This window comes from Narcine bancroftii, chromosome 4 (assembly GCF_036971445.1).
Source record: "Narcine bancroftii isolate sNarBan1 chromosome 4, sNarBan1.hap1, whole genome shotgun sequence".
Lineage (NCBI taxonomy): Eukaryota > Metazoa > Chordata > Chondrichthyes > Torpediniformes > Narcinidae > Narcine > Narcine bancroftii.
In genome coordinates, this window is record NC_091472.1 from 37242571 (window position 1) to 37263565 (window position 20995).

A 20995-nucleotide genomic window follows, 5' to 3' on the forward strand; every position below is an offset into this window, starting at 1 on the left:
CCAGATGGGTAGATGTGAGTAATGAGCAGATGGAACCAGGTTGGGGATTCATAGCAAATCTTAATAACGGATTGGGGAGGATGAAAAAGGTGAACAAAAGGAGAAATGAGCAGAGGTGAACCAGTGGGAGCGATAAAGGAGCATTGGGATGCATTTAACTGAAACGGGAAAATTTCACGTTCATTACACTGAGTTGTAATCTACCCAAGAGCAATATGGGGTGATGCTGTTAAGAGCAAAAAAACTCATCAGATGTTCTCTGGTTTGATTTGCCCATCATCTCTCTTTAATCTACTTCTGTTATTCACTAGCCTCTTCTCAAAATAACCTACCTGCTTTCATCTCCCCAATGCCCCCCCCTCCCCAAAACCTGGTTCCACATTTCATGTACCAGACTTTATCTGATCCCTCTCTCTCATCTCTTTATACTGGCCATCTTCCCTCAATACACTGCATGATCTTCACCTGAAACACTAACTATATCTTTGCTGTTTCATCTGCTGAGTTCCTTGAGCAAATTGTTTCTTTTTAATCCACCGAGAAATTACTTGCCACATTGGAGCTGGTTTCAAGCATGCTGAGAATGTGGCCCACCTACTGGATCTACTGTATTAAAGTGTAATCATTACTTTGATGTTGGTCCTTGGAGAATCCTCTGATATGGATTCACCTATCCTTTGGAGGATTTTGTGGAGGAAACCTTGGTGGTACTTGGCCTGTGCTTTTTGCTGTGTCTGAAACATGGAGGAGAATTAAGATTGCTGCTGCTTTTAATAGACCACAGAACCTGATTTGGCCGCCAAAAAATTGTGCTGGTGCATTGGAGACGGTGGAGCATTTTCTGAAAAGTGGCTGTAGAGATTTGGAAATTGAGGCCGTGCTCTCCAGGAATGAGCAAGAAAGTGCTGTGGTTGCTCATCTGTATTGGTGGTGATGTTATTGAATGGACATATGACAAGGGCCAATTTCTGCCTGCTGCTGTTCTCATTTTCTGAGAGAAGCCCTTTTTGTGTATGTGTGTGTGAAATGTTATGTGTATAATAGCTTTTATTTGGAACAGATGACATCTTTACTGGATGGTTGGTAATTAAGTAGATTGCCAGCAATTGCATCATCACCACCTGATCAATTTTTCTTTCATAGTTAAACACAGTGACATGAAGAAAGCTATTTAGTCTTGGTGAGAAGCTGACCAAAAAAAAACACTATTGATGCACTCAAGGTCAGAGTTAAAGTGAAAAACATAAATTTAAGTTATATTCTTGGGCAGTTGCAGGAATGACTTGCTTTCACTTCAATTCTGTTTTCTGAGATGGCTGATGAGGTCAAGGTGGACTCCACACACTCTGTGAGAGATTGGAAAATGGTAGATGGGTAGCGTGGCAGAGGTTGCTTCTTTTACACTGTTACTGCTGTCTGCCATGTGTACCCCTCTAAGCGACTACTATACTGATGCCTTTTCTCCATATGGGACAAAAATTCCCAGTGGGTGAGGATGTTGAGTAGATTACCAAAGGTTGTACCAGTGCTCACCTTATTTCTTCTCAGAGCATAGTGAATCACTGGAATTCTCTGTCCAGGAGGGTTGAGAAGGCTAAAACAGTCAACCTGACATCAGTAGTAGGGAAGATGCTGGAGTCAATTATAAAAGATAAAAAAAGGGTTACATTTGTATAGCAGTAACAGGATCAGTCTGAGTCAGCATGGATTTATAAAGGGGAAATCATGCTTGACTAATCAGGAATTTTTTGAGAATATAATTATGAAAATGGATAAGGGAGAGCCAGTGGATGTAGTGTACCTCGACTTTCCGAAAGCCTTTGATAAGGTCCCACAGTTTAGTGGGCAAAGTTAGAGCACATGATATTGGGGGTAGGGTACTGACGTGGATAGAAAATTGGTTGGCAGATAGGAAACAAAGATTAGGGATGAATGGGTGCCTTTCAGAATGGCAGGCAGTGACTTGTGGGGTATCGCAAGGCTCGGTGCTGGGACTACAGCTATTTACAATATACATTAATGATTTAGATGAAGGCATTAACAGTAACATTAGCAAATTTGCAAATGACACAAAGGTGGGTGGCGATGTGAAATGTATGGAGGATGTTATGAGAAGGCAGGGTGATGTGGATAGGTTGGGTGTGGGTGAGTGGACAGATGCAATGCAGTGCAGTTTAACGTGGATAAATATGAGATTATCCACTTTGGTGGCAAGAACAAGAAGGCAGATTATTATCTGAAGGGTGTCATTAGGAAACGAGATCTAGGTGTTCTTGTTCATCAATGACTGAAAGTAAGCATGCAGGTACAGCAGGCAGTGAGGAGAGCTAATGGCATGTTGGCCTTACAAAGTATAGGAGCAAAAGGGTACTTCTGCAGTTGCACAAGTTCCTGGTGAGACCACACCTGGAATATAGAATGTAGTTTTGGTCTCCTTGTTTGAGGAAAGACATTATTGCTGTTGAGGGAGTGCAACATAGGTACACAAGATTAATTCCCAGGAAGGCAGGTCTGTCATATGTTGAAAAATTGGAGCAACTAGGCTTGTATACATTGGAATTTAGAAGGATGAGAGGGGATCTGATTGAAACATATAAGATTATTAAGGGATTGGACACGCTAGAGGCAGGGAACATTTTCCAGATGTTGAGGGAGTTCTGAACCAGAGGCTACAGTTTAAGAGTAAGGGATAGGTCAATTAGAAAAGAGTTGAGAAAAAAGTTTTTTCATTCAGAGAGTTCTGGATCTGTGGAATGCTCTGCCTCAGAAGGCAGTGAAGGCCAATTCTCTGGATGCTTTCAAGAGATAGATAGAGCTCAAAGATAGCGGAGTCTAGGGATATGGGAAGAAGGCAGGAATGGGTATTTATTGTGAATGATCAGCCACAATCACAGTGAATGGCAGTGCTGGCTCGTAGGGCCAAATGGCCTACTCCAGCTACTGGAGACTAGCCTACTTCAGCTTGAAAGTTTTTACTGGTTTTGGACCTCTTTGCCTCTGGATCAAGACCTCTCATGGTCAAACCTCTATGGTGGATGGTGTGAATGACCCTACATTAAAAGAGATCACAGTCTCTGTCCATTCTTCAACATAAACTTTGGGACTTTGAACATTAGGATCCTTGCAGGATGGTTTCAAGCATTGCTTCAATTTAATAGCATAGGAACGTGGATTGTCTGAAATCAAAATGAGATGTTCAGATCAAAGAACAATTGAGTGAAACACGAAAGTTGTAAAAACACAGAAATGCTGTAGGAACTCAGCAGGTCTTGCAGAATCCATAGGAGGTAAAGAATTATAACTGATGTTTTAGCCTTGATCCCTTTTTCAAGATACGAGTTAAAAGCTGGCAGGTACCTAAATTAAAAGGTTGGGGAGAAGGAAAGAAAGAGCAAGTGGAGGAGCAATAATCAACAGACAAAAAATGATAATTGGACATGTGTAGGAGGAAAGGTGAGAATTGATCGGTGGAGGAGTAGCTCTATGAATGCAGTGCTAGAAAAAAAGAGACAGAAAAAGGGAAGCAAGACAGAGATAGATGAAAGGAGAAATAGGGATAGGTTGGGGGGGGGATCTAACAAAAACCAGAGAAGTCTGTGTTAATGCCATCCGATTGGAGGTTGCCTAGGTGGAATGAGAGGTGGTTTTTGTCCAATTTGCAGTTGCTCTCAGTCAAGTATTGCAGGAGTCTATGGACGGACATGAAGTCATGTGAATGGGGTGGGGAATCAAAATGTGTTGTCACTGGGAGATCCCCGCTATTGCATCAGACAGAGCCGAGATGTTTAACGAAGCGATCTCCCAGTCTGTGTTCCATCTCTCTGATGTAGAGGAGACCACAACGGGAGCACTGAATGAAAGAGATGACCCTGTAGATTCACAAGTGTTGGAAGGAATTTTTGTGGCCATTGGTGGAGTGGGCAGAAGTGTTGCATCCTACGCTCACAGGGTAGGCGCCTCGGGGCAAATTGGAAGTCAAGGATGAAATAGTCCCTGCGGAAGGTGGAGAAGAAGGAGAGAGAAAGATATGTCTGGTGGATCGCGTAGAAGGTGACAGAAATGGCAGAGGTTGATATTTTTGACATGGAGGCTAGTGGAGTGGTAGGTCAGGACAGGGGAATCTGATACTTGTTGCATGTGGTGGTGGAGGGGGCCAGGGCAAGTAATGGAGTATATGTGGGTGAGGACCAAGTTGATGGTAAAAGAGGGTTTTTTGAAGGAGGACCACGCATGATCTAGGTGGAAGACCTCATCCTGGGAATAGATGTGACGGAGACGGAGGAATTTTGAGAAAGAAATGGAATTCTTACAGGGGAAAGGGTGTGGAGGTGTTATCAAGGTCACTGTGGAAGTTGGGTTTTTAGAAAACATCTGTCGAGAGTTTGTCTCCTGAGATGGAGACAGAGTGATTGAGAAAGGGGAGAGTGTTGTTATTAAATGGATCAAGTGAATTTGTGGTTGGAGTGGAAGTTGGCAGCAAAGTGCTTAACATTGACGAGCTCATCAAGGGTGTATGAGATGGCACTAAAGTAGTCATTAATGAAGGTGGAAGAGTTGAGGTACCTTGCTGGTGTAGGCTTGTGGCATGGATTACACCACTTAGCCAACAGAAGAACTGGGACCCAAGCAAGTACTCATGGCTAAACCTTTGATTTGGAGAAAGTGGGAAGGAGTATAAGTTAAATTGGGTCAGATGAGGCATGGGGTGGGTCAAGAATGAATTTATTTCTCATCTTGCGAAATGCAAGAAACTTTAATGATTCTGCAGCTCTGTGAAATGTGGAACCAGTACATTACTGCATCTGCCCTGCTCTTGGAACCAATGGATAAAACTAAGAAGGACTTCTATTTTGTATGAAAATACTCTGCACTCATCTCAGAGGAAGGTAAACTGATGTTCTCAGACAACTTTAAAGCCAGGATTGAAAAGAATGTAAACCTCTGGAAAAGATTTGATAAGGAGGGAATGGAAAACCTTAATTCCTCCTCTTGACAAAGTACTTGGAATATGGTCTTATTGCCAGCATACAAGACTTAATGGTGAAATCCTGATTAAGTTGTGAAGCCAGTTATTGTAGATTACATATTGTGCAAGCAAGAAAACACAAGGTGGATGCATCACTCTATCACAATGAATATCAATGCCGATTGGACTAACAGCAACCAAATCCAGACTGTTATCTCCATTTGCCTGAATCCTTTAGCCGAAACAACAGCGGCAACAAAACATTGAAAATCAAAGTGCGTCAGATGTTGGAAATGTCAAATAAAAACAAAACTCTGGTAGGACCTAACAGATTGGGCAGCATCTGTAAATGATGGTTCTCTCACTACAGAAATATTGCTGCAAATATTGGAAGTCATAAGGATGCTGCAAAAGAGAATTTTTCAAACAGTACATTGAGACAGCCCATTGAATCTTGATCACCAGGAGCCACTGAGTGTGTAAGGTGCCTGAGTTTTCCCAAAAGTCACTGTACTTAGCACCTGTGAAGAAACTGTGATATCTTGATCAGGACATGACAAGACTGGTTGAATGAGAATGACCAGGAGATCTTGGGGTTTATTTACTACTAACACAAAGCATTTTTGGATTGGAAGCTCCACCGTAAAAAGCAGAGGCACCTGAAGGCTGAGATCTTTCCGCAAACCTACTACCTGAAGAAGAGGTGTTGGGTGGAAAGAATGCTGGGAATGTAGCAACTTGCTGCTATGGCCCAAACACTCCAAAGGTCATTCCACGGAGATCCAGAGAAGTTTGTCAAGGGTAGAGTGGCAAAGTAAATACATGGATAGAGAATGAATTATAGTCACCAAGAATCAGAAACATGTGCATGGAGAGAAGATAAAGTAGACATCATGGATACAAAAAGGGAATAATCATTTTTTTTTTAAAAACATGTTTTTTGCGATACGGTGTAATAAATTACTTCAGGAGAAGGCAATAGTTGACTGCTAAGCTAGAGATGAGAAAAAGATCAAGGTCTCTGCAAATGACAGGAATAAAGAAGCAGTGAATTGCACTCATTCAGAAAAAAAATTCCACAGATGCATTGGGCCATGAGAATATCACAAACTAGCTCTGAACTAACATAGCAACAATCTGAGCAAATGCAATCTCGATTAGAAGCAAGATCACCTTTTACAAAATGTTGTGGCAGCATGCCACTAGGCAAGCGAACCGACCCCGCTTGTAATCCACATGGTGGGGCAGCCGGCCAAAATGGCGCCGTCGGGGGTTTCCCCTTCTTCTCAGCACTGGGCTCAGAAGCCCACGCTGGGGGACCACATGATGCCCGAGTGACGTCGGCGCCCCCCAGCACAGTTCTCAGCCAGGTCCGGGCTGTGAGTATAAGTCCAGCCCGGCAGCCAACAATAAACCAGTTTTCTGCTCACTGAGTTCAACCCGTCTGGTTGTGTGTTCTTTCAGTAGCAGTGTAGCTGCTGCTACAATTGATGTCCCCGACTGGTTTAAACATCTTTGAACCCAACATGAGCGAACCTGGGATCAGTGCTATAGCCGTCAAGCTGCCTGACTTTTGGGTTCAGGAGCCGGAGACCTGGTTCGGCCACGCGGAGGCTCAGTTTCACCTCTGCCAGATTTTGTCTGACACGACCAAATTCTACCATGTGGTCGCCGCCCTGGACCAGGCCACCGCCAAACGTGTGCTGCACCTCATTCAGCACCCGCCCAGCGTGACGCTCGGATGCTGCATCTCGATGCCTTGAGGGACAGGTCCTCCATGGAGCTGATGAACAAGATGCTCGTGTTCATGGGGGCCCTTGCAGGGGCCCCCAAGAGCATAACCAGGGGCATGGCATCTGCTCCGGACCTCTGCTTCTACCACCAGTGCTGGGGAGCCAAGGCTCGCAAGTGTCGCCAGTCCTGCTCATTCCAGGGAAACGAGCAGGCCGGCCGCTGTTAATGGCCACGACGGCTGATCAAGGACACAGCCTTCTGTACCTGTGGGACTCAGTCAGTGGCTGGCGCTTCCTCGTCGACACTGGAGCGAAGATCAGCGTCATCCTGGCCACGGCCATCGAGTCCAGGAATCGACCTCGAGGACCTCCCCTCCATGCGGCCAACGCAACAGAGATCCGGACGTATGGGAACAAAACAGTCCACCCAGATCGGCCGGAGAAAGTTCTCGTGGAGGTTCACTGCCTCATCCCTTCCAACTGCCATCCTGGGTCCTGACTTCCTCCTCACCCACGGCCTCCTGGTGGACATTTGAGGTAGGCGCCTGGTAGACGCCCGGAATTTCCAGGTCATTCGCCTTGACACCTCCCACAATGAGCAGCCGCAGATGGCCACGATTAGCACGCCCAGAGACGAGTTCCAGCGAATCCTGGACGAGTTCCTGGCCTTCCTCAGGCCACAGTTCTCCACTGCCTCACTGCGCCATGGGGTGTTCCACCACATTCCCACCCATGGTCCACCAGTTCACGCCAAGGCATGCCAGCTCCCGTCTGACAAGCTGCAGGTGGCGAAGGAAGAGTTATCGCATATACTGGAGCTGGGGATCATTCGGTGCTCCGACAGCCCATGGGCCTCGCTGCTCCACCTGGTCCTGAAAGCCTCCGGTGGCTGGCGCCCCTGTGGAGACAATCGACGGCTCAACGAGGTGACAGTTCCCCATCCCTCACATCCAGGACTTTATGGCCAACCTGCATGATGCAAGGGTTTTCTCCAAGGTTGACCCGGTGCGTGGGTATCACCAAATCCCGGTGCACTCTGAGGACATACCAAAGGCGGCCATCATCACCCCCTTCGGCTTGTTCGAATTCCTTCGCATGCCATTCGGGCTAAAGAACGCTGCTCAGATCTTCCAGCGCCTCATGGACTCAGTAGGCAGGGTCCTGGATTTCGTCTTCATTTACTTGGACAACATCCTCATTGCCAGCAGGGATCGGGCGCAACACAAGGCCCACCTGCGCGCCCTCTTCTCCCGGCTGGCTGACTTCGGCCTCACCATCAACCCAGCCAAGTGCCAGTTCGGGAAAGAGTCCATGCAGTTCCTGGGCAATACCATCACAGCCGAAGGAGCCACGCCTGCCGCTACGAAGGTCGCCGCTAATAAGGAGTTCCCACATCCGGACAACCTCAAGGGGTATGGTCAACTTCTACAACCGATTCATCCCAGGAGCCGCTATTTGCCCTCATCACAGCCAAGCAAAAAATGCTCTCCTGGACCCCAGACACCTGCAGTGCATTCGAGGTCACCAAGTACGCCCTCATGGAGGCTACCATGCTCGCACACCCGACCTGCACACCGACCTCCATATGGCGCTCTCCATCGATGCCTCTGACACAGCAGTGCCATTCTGGAGCAGCAGATGAATGGACAATGGAAGCCACTGGCATTCTTCAGCTGGCTTCTTCACCTACCAGAGTGCAACTATAGCACCTTCGACCGTGAGTTACTGGGCATGTACCTGGCGGAGCGGCATTTCCGCTATTTCTTGGAGGGGAGGACTTTTATCATCTTCACTGACCATAAACCCCTCACTCAGGCGCTCGCGATGGCAAAGGTCGGCCTGCCAGCAGCATCACCTCTCCTTCGTGTCGGAGTTTACCACCAACATTCGGCACAAGGCGGGGAAGGACAACGTGGTCGCCGATGCACTCTCACGACTGGCCTCGACTTCGACCAGCTTGCCCGGGACCAGGTTCTGAAATCTCCTGACTCCTAGCGGCGAAGGCACCGTCCTGTGTGATGTCTCCATGGGCACTGTGTGGCCAGTGGTTCCCCAGCAGTGGCGCAGGCATGTCTTCCATCACATCCACGACCTTTCGCACCCGTCCATCAGGTCCATGGTCCATATGGTGGCAGAGTGGTTCGTCTGGCATGGGCTACGGAAGCAGATCGCGGGCTGGGCCAGAATGTGGACCCATTGCCAGATGTCCAAGGTGCACAGGCACACCAGGGCACCCGTGCAAGAGTTCGAGCACGACCGGGAATGGTTCAACCACATTCACGTGGACATAGTCAGGCCCTTACCAGTTTCCTGGGGCATCCATTACCTATTCACGGTGGTAGACCGCACCACTTGTTGGCCCGAGGTGATCCTGATGCCGGATGCCTCCACGGACTCCTGTACCAGAGCATTGTTGCATGGTTGGGTCACCCGGTTTGGCGTTCCGAATCACCTCACCAGCGATCAAGGTGCCCAGTTCACCTCTGCGCTCTGGGCACAGCTCGCCAATGGCCTATCACCCGCAGGTCAATGAGCTGGTCGAGCGTCTGTCGGCACTTATGACCCGACTCACCAGTCCTGACTGGGTGGACAATCTGCCTTGGGTGCTGCTGGGCATCCGCTCCACGCCCAAGGAGGATCTGCAGGCGTCATCAGCTGAGCTGGTGTACGGCGCACCGCTGGCACTGCCCGGTGAGTTCATCAGAGCCTCACATCCCCCAGTGGTTGCTGCATGAACTGCTTCCCCACCTCCGGGCCCACTTGGATGGCAGGCGGGAGCTGTTTTCTGTGGACAGGCTGAAGTCAGCTCATCTCGACCCCATCGAACCAGTGATTGTGGCCCAGCCCAAGATGCGAGGCCTCCCAGCTAAAAAGGACATTGGCGCTGGTTCTGGGGGGGTGGGGGGCTGTGTGGTGGCATGCCACTAGGCAAGCGAACTGGCCCCGCTTGTAATCCACGCGGCAGGGAAGCCGGCCAAAATGGCGCCGTCAGGGGTTTCCCCTTCTTCTCAACACCAGGCTCAGAAGCCCGCACTGGGGGACCATGTGATGCCCGAGTGATGTCAGCGACCCCAGCGCGATTCTCAGCCAGGTCTGGGCTGGGAGTATAACTCCAGCCCGGCAGCCAGCAATAAACCAATTTTCTGCTCACTGAGCTCAACCCATCTGGTTGTGTGTTCTTTCAGTAGCAGTGTAGCTGCCGCTACAATGTCATCTTTATCTGTATTCTCAAAATATTCACTTCAGCATTCTCACCCATTTGTGGTGGAACCATTGCATAGCTATTAGCACTGTCAGTATGAATGTACTGAATGGGCTGGCCTGCCCCTGTACCTGTGACTCCTCCCCTCCGAATCCCCGTACAGGCTGTTATGCCAAACCCCTCCCTCAGTACCTGCCTTGGAACCAGGCCAGCCAAATGTGAGATGTGCTGATGTTTTATGGTGATTAAAGCCTATTAATCACAACTCTCGGTCTAATGTGGCTAATCGGCAGTGCAACACCTTTCTCATCACAGTGTTATGTTTAATCTCTCTTTAATCTCCAAGGCCGGTGCATACACTCACCTCTGCTTCATCTTTGAATGTTACTTCCCCAAAGTCCTATCTCAGTTTCATTTTGCTGATCAAGCTTTATTTCATTTTAGATTATAGTTATTGTCCAAATTCGAACTTGTCATCTTGGATGACAAACATCAAAGAATAAAGCAAAGCAACGATATTAATCGCAACAATGGTAACCTGTGTTTCTAGCATTTTAATGGAACAAGTAGATCAGAATCCCTCACAGGGGCTTTCTGTCATTCCAAGAACTGCTTGGTAATTAGTGGGTGCTTGGAAATCAGTCAAAATGGTCAGCCAAGGATGTATAAGCAGGTAATTTTTTTTAACCATGGCCTTTTGACAGATGTAAACATGGACAGCACTTCGACAGTTGCTGTTTACTTGTTCTTATCTGATTCCATTTTTGATCATTATTTTAAAAAAACCCAGCATAATGCGGACAATAGTTGCCCCCAGAAGATTCTAGAATTCCACCATGGTTATGTTATCCTTTATATGCTTGTATTTTGAAACATTGTTTGAAGATCTAATGCCTGTCATGTGTCTGATTCCATAACCACCCAAGTGTGGTCAGTTTGCCCATTTAATTTATCTAACATCAAACTGTCGATAACCCCAGGCATTGTGTGTTTAAATTCTGTGGAATTCACACCAACTCTGGTTCCTGCCAAAAATAGTGAATCTCTTTCACAATTCCCACCACCAATCAATCTCCAGCTTCTGGTTTAATCAGATGGGACCCATGGGGCTCATCACTGTTGTTTGTCCAGCCAGCATCCAGTACAATTTGTTCTCTCAAAGTCTTTGATTGCCCCTTATGTACTTCATATAGTTCAAATCTATACTTTTTTTCAAGAGGATTTTAAAATTTGTTTTACACTCGTTTAATTTGTCAGGTCTGACAAAGTTACGTATGTGTCTCTTAAGCATTGGCACAATTTCATGCAGAGTTAAATTTATTTATAATGTGTGCACTGAGAAACGAGAAAAGATTTCTTTTGCCTGCCATTTAAAAGGACTCCATTGCAATCTAGCAAAAAAAAGATTGAAAAGTCCTTCAGAAGCAGCCAATGGAGGTGGATCACGCTGTCTCCTCTGATATAACTTCCTCCATCAGCACTAGAGTTCTAGCTTGTTGTCGAGGTTGGAGTGGGGATGGGTGGATGCTGAGCTCGAGCCCTCATATCCATTTGCCTGCTCTCCATTACACCTTCTCCACTCCTGATGCTGATTCTCTGAAGTTCTCAAATGCAGTTTCTGTGCTGCAGAGATAAATTTCAGCCTCTGACTGGATTACACACTGTTCAACAAAGATTTTGCTTCCTGAAACCTTTTGGGTGTATTTTATAGTTTTTGGGCTGCAGATCATGAAAATCACCTTTATAATTTTCCTTATCACCTTTATAATTATATATATGTCAATGAGCTGGATGATAATGTGGAAAATTGGCCAGCAAGTTTGCAGATAACACCAAGATTGAAGGTGTTGTAGACAGTGAAGAAGGTTTTCAAAAGTTTCAGAGGGATCTGGACCAGCTGGAAAAATGGGCTGAAAAATGGAAGATTGAATTTAATGCAGACAAGTGTGAGATGTTGCATTTTGGAAGGACAAATGAAGAAAGGACATACACGGTAGATGGTCAGGCACTGAGGAGTCTGGTAGAACAGAAGGATCTGGGAATACAGATGCATAATTCCCTGAAAGAGATGTCACAGGTGGATAGGGTTGGAAAGAGAGCTTTTGGCATGTTGGCCTTCAGAAATCAAAGTATTGAGTATGGGAGTTGGGATGTTATGGTAAAGTTGTATAAGAGATCGGAGAGGCCAAATTTGGAGTATTGTGTATAGTTTGGGTCATCTAACTACAGGAAAGATATCAATAAGATAGAAAAAATGCAGGGAAGATTTTCTAGGATGTTGCCCAGACTTCAGGAACTGAGTTACAGGGAAAGGTTAAACAGGTGGTTAGGATTTTTTCCCTAGAGCATAGAAGAATGAGGGGAGATTTGATGGAGGTATTTAAAATTATGAGGGGGACAGACAGAGCAAATGAAGATAGACTTTTTCCACTTAGGGTAGGTGAGATACAAACCAGAGGACAAGGGTTAAGACTGAAAGGGGAAAAGATTTGGGGAACATGAAGGGGAACTTCTTGATACAGAGTGGTGGGAGTGTGGAACAGGCTGCCAGTTGAAGTGGTGAATGCTGGCTCAATTTTAACATTTGAGAAGAATTTAGACAGGTACATAGATGGGAGAGGTATGGAGTGTTATGGACTAGGCAAAGAAAATAGTTCGGCACAGACTAGAAAGGCCAAAGGGGCCTGTTTCTGTGCTGTAGTGTTCTATCACGTACCGTTTTTTTGATATAACTATTTTTGTGATTTCCTGTCATCATTTAAGTTTATTTCAAGGTACAAAATCATGAAGCGCAACATGTAAATGAAAATTCATTTTCTGCATTCACACTTGGATTTCTTTATGGTGAAAGGTTTTACCAGGACATTGCAACCATGGAAAAGCGGTGTAAGGGTAACTGGAATCCATCAATGCTGGTCAACTATTGTTGGACACTGACATGAAAGTCATCAGATGCAGAGTACAAATGAAAATCAGTGGCAAAACATTTTTAGGTCAGTTAATCATTATGTGATTAAACATGCTAAATTCAACAAAAGTTAAGATAATGGTTCTCCAACTTCCTACGTGAAACAGCAAATTTGAAATTATCTTTGTGTTCAGCTTGAAGTTGTCCATCATAATCCCCAATTTTGTTTCAGGAAGCAATATTTTGGAAAAAAAATATAGCCAAGTGTTAAAGGAGGAATAATATCTTGCTAACTTCCAGATTTGTTGCGAATGGGGACTGGGAAAGATGAGACTGTCAGTGCTTTGCTGACGTGAAACTTAGTGCAGCATGTTTTTCAAGACTATCTCAGTTAGTTTTATGAGTTTCCCATGCACTTGGGTTGAGTGAATATGGTGCAATTCAGTGGTCCAATTTCACTGCATAAATTAAGCGTGAAATTTAGTGCACTATTCATCACACAAGAAAGTCAGAAAATGGACTAAAGCCATGCAAAGACTCCCTTGTATCATGTCAGAGGTTGGAAGACTTGTGAGGACAATGTTTTGTTACTGATGAGACTGTTAAGCTCATCAGTGGCTCCAGGAAAGTTGTTGCAGGAGTAAAAAGGAATGTAATCAATGTCAATAGCAGTGCAATTACCTTGGACAGTGCAATGAAAGTGTCAATCGGCTACATTCTGGTCTAGTCCTTTAGTATACCCTCTTGTTTAATCCAGCACATACTTTGTAGTTCTCCAGAAGGGTACATTCATTCCTCTCTTCCCTGTATTTTCTTACATTTGCATCTGTAAACTACCACTTTCATTTAACCTGGTCTAAAACCTCTGGTATCTGACACCTATGGGGATTGGTAGATGCAAGATACGTGAATTGGCTGGCTGCTTGAGATTGCGATATGCTTGGTGAACTAACTGCTAGGGGGCACCAATTTTAAACTTTTGTACTTTCTACCTATTTATTTTCCACAATTTCTTTTGCTGGTTGCTTGAGCCTGCCATTTGCTTGAATTCTGGATAACGGGGATGTTATTGCTTAATGCTAATAACCTGTTTTACTTTACCTCTTGGAGAAAATAGATCAGAGAATGTTAGGAAGTTGAGGATAAACAGGAATAACCCTACAATTTATAGGAAGGAGATGCTGGAGATAACTGGCATGATGTGCATTGGGACTCTGTAGAAAAAGGAATTCCCACGCTTAATAGTGATAAAAATTTGTGTATACATTGTGTATACTGATCTTGTCTTGAAGACATCAGCAAGTTAAAAGTGATCATATTTATAGTAATAACCTGAAGTGTTTCAACTTTAATAGTTCTAACATGTCCTTTCCACCCAGAGCACCTACCAGGTGGTCTTCCCCATCCCACAGGATGAGTGTCATGTTCATCCAGATACACTGCAGATGGGAAATTTAGGAACAAAGAAATGACATTTCTGCTAACACTCAGCATGTCAGGCAGCATTAAAGAGAGAAACGTTAAGGTTTCAGATTTTGTAAATTTATATCACACGTAAGACAAATTGGCGAACAAGCATTTTAAACTTGAAAATCTCCTGTTATTGTAATAAAAGCAGAAATGCTGGAGGAACTCAACAGATCTCACATGCCCATGGGAAGTAAAGATATATAACTGATGTTTCAGGCAAGAAGAAGTACGTGTTAAATTGCAATAGAGGGTTGAGAGATCAAAGAGATAATCTGTCAGAGAGAAACTCTTGTGTTTTTTCAGATAGAATTTGCAGATTTTACCAGTCTGAAGAATGTCTTTGCATTCTCACACACGAACGACCAAAACTCAAAATCTCCGTTTCCTTACCCGAGTTTAGACAGCATACCGGAAGTGCAGTAATTAAAGAGGCAGGACTTGCAATGCACTTCATCAATATGTGCTATTCATTACATAGTTGTTAATGGAATGCCTGAAGTTAATTTTAGACTGCAGATGTTCTGGGAAATTTACTTGGGGTCCAGGAGGTAGAATGTCAGAACAGGAATGGCACCCTCATTCTTGTTCTGACCTTTTTTGCACAGCGTGCATTTTGGGAAAATGGCAATAATTTCCTGGAACGCAATGGCTGTGCAAAATAATTAAATAGATAAATAAATAAATATATATGGTTCTTGAGTTATGCTGTGGCTGAGAGCGAGTAATGAAGGTTTGTGATTGTGGTTGATCTGTCAAAAAGCAAGGTGAATGATAGGAGATTAATGTGAAGAGAAAAAAAGTGCTGGAATTGAGAGATGTGGAACACAACAGATGATGAAAATCAGAAGTAAAAGGATGTAGGTATCATCTAGCAAATTGTACAATAGTTGTCCATAATTTGAAATATGGTCGTGTGTGGAAATATTTTATGAATTTCTGCCTCTTAGTTGCTTTGCTATCTATAGTGATTTTTACACAGAAATTAAGGAAAAATTATGTAAAAAGATTTTCATGCTTACTTCTTGAGTGGTCATTTACACAGCACTTTTCCTTAGCACTTTTACACTGCCTTCCTGTGTTGTGGAGTTTGTTGGAGGGTGAATGTCGTATTCATTAGTCTAGTTTCTTATGGAGTGCCTGCGGTCAATTTACACTGCAGCCACTCTATAAAAATGTGCAGGGGTCTTGGTGGAAATATTGTGGGATGGAATTTTGCAAATAAATTCCATCAGGACATTTTTGCACTGCCAGTGGAGCAGAAAATTTGTGCAAATTTTCTGCTTCTCTCGGCTGTGTAAAAGTGCCTTTTATAACGTGGTTGAATGTGGAAATGCAGACAATACACTATCTGCTGCCGCTACTTATGGTTTTTAGACTGCAATGTTGGGAAATTCATGGAAAAAATTAACATAATTATTGCCCATGTATCATTCACACTGGGCACCTTTTTAGGCTGCAAGTACCTGAGTGCAACAGTCCTGGTAGTTGGACGTGCAGTAGAGTGGATGAATTTTTCCAGTACGATTTACACTGCAGGCTTCCTCCGAAATGTTGTAGAGGCCCTGCAGGATAAGTCACGGTGCAGGAATTGACTCAAATTTTCTGAACGATCCTTTTTAGACTGCCCGTGTAGCGGCAAAATTTCTTGATGGTGCTGTTATATTCCTGCAGTCTAAAAGCCATAATTTATTATCAAACATATTGGAAAATCTTTTCCTGTGTGCCCTCATTGTAATGAGAATAGCTTCATGGAAGTCACATCTTTCTGCTTGTATCCTTTCCACTGCAGTTGCAGTCTTCTGGGTTCCTGGAGCTCTTGGCTTGTTTGCACTGGAAAATTTTAGGAAACCTCCTTGCATTCGAAGTACCAGCCCACGATGATGATCTGCCTCTTCCAAGGAGGCTTCCTGCACTGTTACAAACTAACAAATTTTGTTATGAACTAATAAAGGAACAGCAATGGAAAATTCACCAGACAATGGTAAATTCAAAATAATCGTCTTTATTAAATTATTAATAACATAACTTTTCTTACTTATCTCTTATCTTAACTCTAACTTAATTCCCACTATGTATGGAGAAATTTCGAACTTCTAAAAGGTCAACATTTTAAACTGCAATCTACCATTTATCTGGTATATTTTACATTTTTATACAATATACAAGCAAATATTGCAGAAACAACATGCAAATTCAACATCTAGATAGGCAATCAGCAATTACATTATTTTTGCCTTTAATATGAGTTATCATTAAATGATATTCTTGCAAAATTAAACTCCAACTTAACAATTGTCTGTTTTAATTTTTTTGTTTATTTTATTTTTGATTTTCCAAGACTCACACAAATCCAGAGCAATACAATCTTGCTAAACAATCATATATTACATTCAGAGCCTTTTTCCTCACCCATTTCTTCCCTCCCATACCTTAATATCACAAGGAAAAGATTATTTAAACTAAACAAACATTAAAAGAAACAAAAATCTATAGCATCACAGAACTCTTAAAGGAACCAAGTATAAATCCAAAGTAACATAAAGTAAAATGGAAAAGGCACAAAGCAAGAGCACATCATTTGCACCATGACCTATTTCATTTATCTCAATCCTGATTAGTATGGATTTTCACCTTTATTCTATTTAGAAGGGGTGTAACTCTATCTGCGTGCTTATATGCTACAGATAAGGCTGTCATACCCCAACAAATATGTCATACTTCCTCCTTAAATTGTATATGATTTTCTCCAGTGGAATTTAAACTCTGCATTTCCGTATTGCATTGTGTAATATTTAGTTGGGAATCAGACTTCCACGTGACCGCTATACATTTCCTGGCTACAAGACGACCTTCATACACTGAATTTGGTACTTAGATAGTTTAAAACTCACATCCATAATGTTTCCCAGAAGGTACAATTCCAGATCCTGTGGAAAATCCACCTTTCTAATTTTTTTCAGAATGTCCCCCAGGTCCTCCCAGAAGGATCTCACTTTTATGCACAGCCAAGCCAATCTCCACACCACACTCAAAGCACATTTCTGAACTTTCTGGTTTGGATTTATATAATTTTTTTGGTGTGAGGTACAGTTGATGCACAAAATTATATTGTACCAACCAGTACCTGGAATCAATAACGGCTGTCATGCTGTCCCAACACAAGTCTGCCCACCATTGCTCGTAGCTTGTCATGCCCAAGACCGTCTCTCCCATTTTCCTTGCCTTATGTAAACCCGGGTCTAGATCCTCATTTTGGAATAGGAGATACATCTTAGAAATAAATTTACACATATTCCTTCTTCGAATAAGAATCTCCATGTCACTACACATGGATAGATGGTCTCAAATTATCCCTTAAGAAAAATCTTAACTGAAGATAGCAGAAAAAGTTTGATTCGACAAATCATACTTATTCCTCAGCACGTCAAGGGCATGATTTCACTTTTATCCAAATTTATCTTGTAGCCAGAGATCTTACCATAATCTTTCTGTGTGGTCTTCAGCCTGACCAATGATACCTCCCTCCCCCCAAACCCAGGCCGGTCAAATATAAAGGGGTACTGATGGTAGTGATCAGCCATGATCTGTAAAATGGCAGTGCTGGCTCGACGGGCCAAAGGGCCAACTCCAGCTCCTATTGTCTATTGTCACATCATCCACAAATAAATTGATTTTGTGCTCCTCCTGGCCCAACCTGACCCCCTTTATTTCTGGATCCTGTGGGATGACTTCTACCAGTGTTTCAATAGCTAATATAAACAATGCTGGGGAAGTGGCAATCCTGCCTCCTGGATCTACCCAGCGGCAACGTTGGAGACACCTGCCCGTTTGTTATAATTTTAGCATGGGGTTAATGGTAGAGCATTTTTACCCAATTAATAAATGGATGTCCCAATCCAAATCTCTCCAGTACAAAAAGACCCCTTCCAGTCTGTCAAAGACCTCTTGTGTCCACACCTGGGTTCACCCCCAACTGTGCCAGATGCATTATATTGAGTAATTAGATATGTTTTCTGTTGATCGTCTCTTTTGTACAAATCCAGCTTGGTCTGGATTTGTCAACTTTGTTAAATATTATGTCAATTTATTGGCCAATGCTTTTGATACAATTTTTTAATCCACATTCAATAATGAAATGGACCTATAAGAGGAGGGATTCAGTGGATCCCCATCCTGTTTCGGGATCACCGTAATAATTGCTGTTGAGAAAGACTTCGGGAGAGTATGTGTCTCCATCGCCTGATCCACCACCCTCATACGAAGAGGCATTAATCTATTTTTATTTTTAATTTTACTCAAAAACACCAATGGATTATGATCAGTGTAAACAATAATTGGTTTCATAGCAGTGCAAACATATACTTCAAAATGTTGAAAAGGTAATGAAAGGGACAATAATTCTTTCTCAATAGTAGAATAATTATTTTTATATTTATTGAATTACTTAGGTAAGTAAACCACTGGATGTTCAAAGCCATCGTAGTCATCTTTTTGTAATAATACAGCACCTGCTGTGTTTTCACTGGCATCGACTGCTAAAGAAAATGGCTTTTCAAAATCAGGTGATTAAAGTACAGGTTTGTGACATAATATATTTTTCAGTTTGTCAAATGCTTTCTGTCAATGACTGTCAAATTCAACTTTTCACTTTTTTTCAAAATATAAATCAGGAAAAGAGCAATGTCAGAAAAGTTTTTACAGAACTTGCTATAATGGACTATTATTCCTAAAAATCTCCTCAAGCTTTCTTACCCATGGGTACAGGAAATTCAGAAATTATCTGAACTTTACCCTTGGTAGGCTCCAATTTTCCTTGGCCAACAACATAACCAAGATAAGTCACCTGAGCATGACAAAGTTCACTCAGCTAAATTAACAGTATTATTGGCTTTCAAATGTTTATCAAACAATTTCTCTAATGCAGAGATGTGCTCTTCCCATGTGTCATTCCCTGTAACCAAGTCATCAATTTAAGCATCTGTATATTTTAAATCTTGTGTCCCAGATTTCAAAATGTTCCTGGAGCATTCTTCATTCCAAATAGTAAAACATTGTATTCATATAAACCCAATGGCGTTACAAAGGCTGAAATTTCCCTTCCTCTTTCTGTTAATGGAATACACCAGTAACATTTTAATAAATCTATCTTTGTTAGAAATTTAGCTTTTCCAATCTTATCCAGCCTAGAGATAGGAAAAGCATCTGTCTTTGTCACTGTATTAACTTTTCTATAATCAGAGCAAAATCTAACTGTCCCATCTGATTTAGGTACCAAGACACAAGGTGAACTCCAACCTGAAGTAGAATGTCTAATAATATTATTCTTTAACATGTATTCAATTTCTTTATCTACCAATTTATTTGTTTTCAACATTCATTCTATATAGGTGCTGTTGATAGGCCTTGCATTTCCAATATTAACATTATGAGAAGCTATTGAAGTTCTCTGTGGTACACCCAGAAACAAGTTCTTAAATTTTAAAATCAGTTGTTTCATTTGTTCCTTTTCCTGAAGTTTCAAATGAACCAACTTCTCATCTAAATTTTCCAAAATCCTTGAAATTAGACAAACAAACTGGAACAATATTCTCTTTAAAATGACTCTCACAGGAGTCAGCTTGTATTGTTTCATGATCCATAACCCCCTCAGTTTTCTCCACAACCAATTTTGACATCCAAATTTTCAAAATAAGGTTTTAACATGTTAATGTGGCAACTCTGTGTTTTATATCTCTTATCAGGTGTTTAGACTGTAGTTAATTTCATTTACCTTGGATTCTATAAGATCCTGAAAATTTTTGCATAATAGGATTAGAAATTGCTGGAACAAGAATTAACACTTTATCCCCAGGTTTAAAAATACTCTGTCTTGTTTTTCTGTCACCCCAGACTTCCATTTTATCTTGAGCCACTTTCAAATTCTCCTCAGCTCACTTACATACACTTTCCCAATGATCTCAAAACTTTGAAACACAATCTACAAATTCAACTGCACATCCTTATTAACCCACTGTTAACAACATTAAAGGTCCACTAACTTCATGTCCAAATACCAACTCAAAAGGACTAAACCTAATGATTCTTGTACTAAATCACTTACTACAAACAAAAGTAAATGAACACCTTCATTCCAGTCCTTCTCATTCTCACAACAATAAATCCTGATCATAGTTTTTAAAGTTAAATAGAACATCTCCAAAGATCCCTGAGATTCTGGATGATATGGAGATGATGTAATTTGTTTAGCTCCCAATTTATAAACTAATTGCTGAAATACACCTGATATAAAGTTACTTCTCGGATCTGACAATATTTGTTTAAGCAAACCATATGAAGTGAAACATTTTACTAGAGCTCCAGACACAGTTTTTACTTTAATATTCCTAAATGGGATTGCCTCTGGAAACCTGGAAGATGTGCACATAATTGTCAACAAATATTAATTTCTGACGTTTGTTTTGGGTAATAAACCAACACATTCTGCCATAAGTTTAGAAAAAAGTTCTCCAAAAACAGTAATCGATTTTAAAAGAGCAAATAGAGGACCCTGATTAAGTTTCCTCACAAGTTGGCAAGTGTGACAAGTCTTACAAAATGTCTTAACATCTTTTCTTAAATTAAGCCTATAAAACTGTTTCATAATTTTATAGGTAGTTGGGGTCATCTTTACCCCAAGATGACCACCTAAAGGTGTATTATGAGCCAAAATCAAAATT

General features: G+C 42.5%; 1 protein-coding gene and 1 long non-coding RNA gene across 4 annotated transcripts in view; one reads left to right on the top strand and one right to left on the bottom strand.

Moving 5' to 3' along the window:
* camkmt (calmodulin-lysine N-methyltransferase) overlaps positions 1 to 20995 on the top strand; it is a 512353-nt gene that overhangs the window by 87149 nt on the left and 404209 nt on the right. The gene's annotated exons all lie outside the window — the stretch shown is intronic.
* LOC138760473 (uncharacterized) overlaps positions 1 to 20995 on the bottom strand; it is a 29226-nt gene that overhangs the window by 6431 nt on the left and 1800 nt on the right. Inside the window, exons 2-3 of the long non-coding RNA XR_011355631.1 lie at positions 15743 to 16201; positions 1534 to 1632 (exon numbers count right to left, since the gene is read on the bottom strand). This is a non-coding gene — a long non-coding RNA (uncharacterized lncRNA). The remainder of the gene's footprint in view (positions 1 to 1533; positions 1633 to 15742; positions 16202 to 20995) is intronic.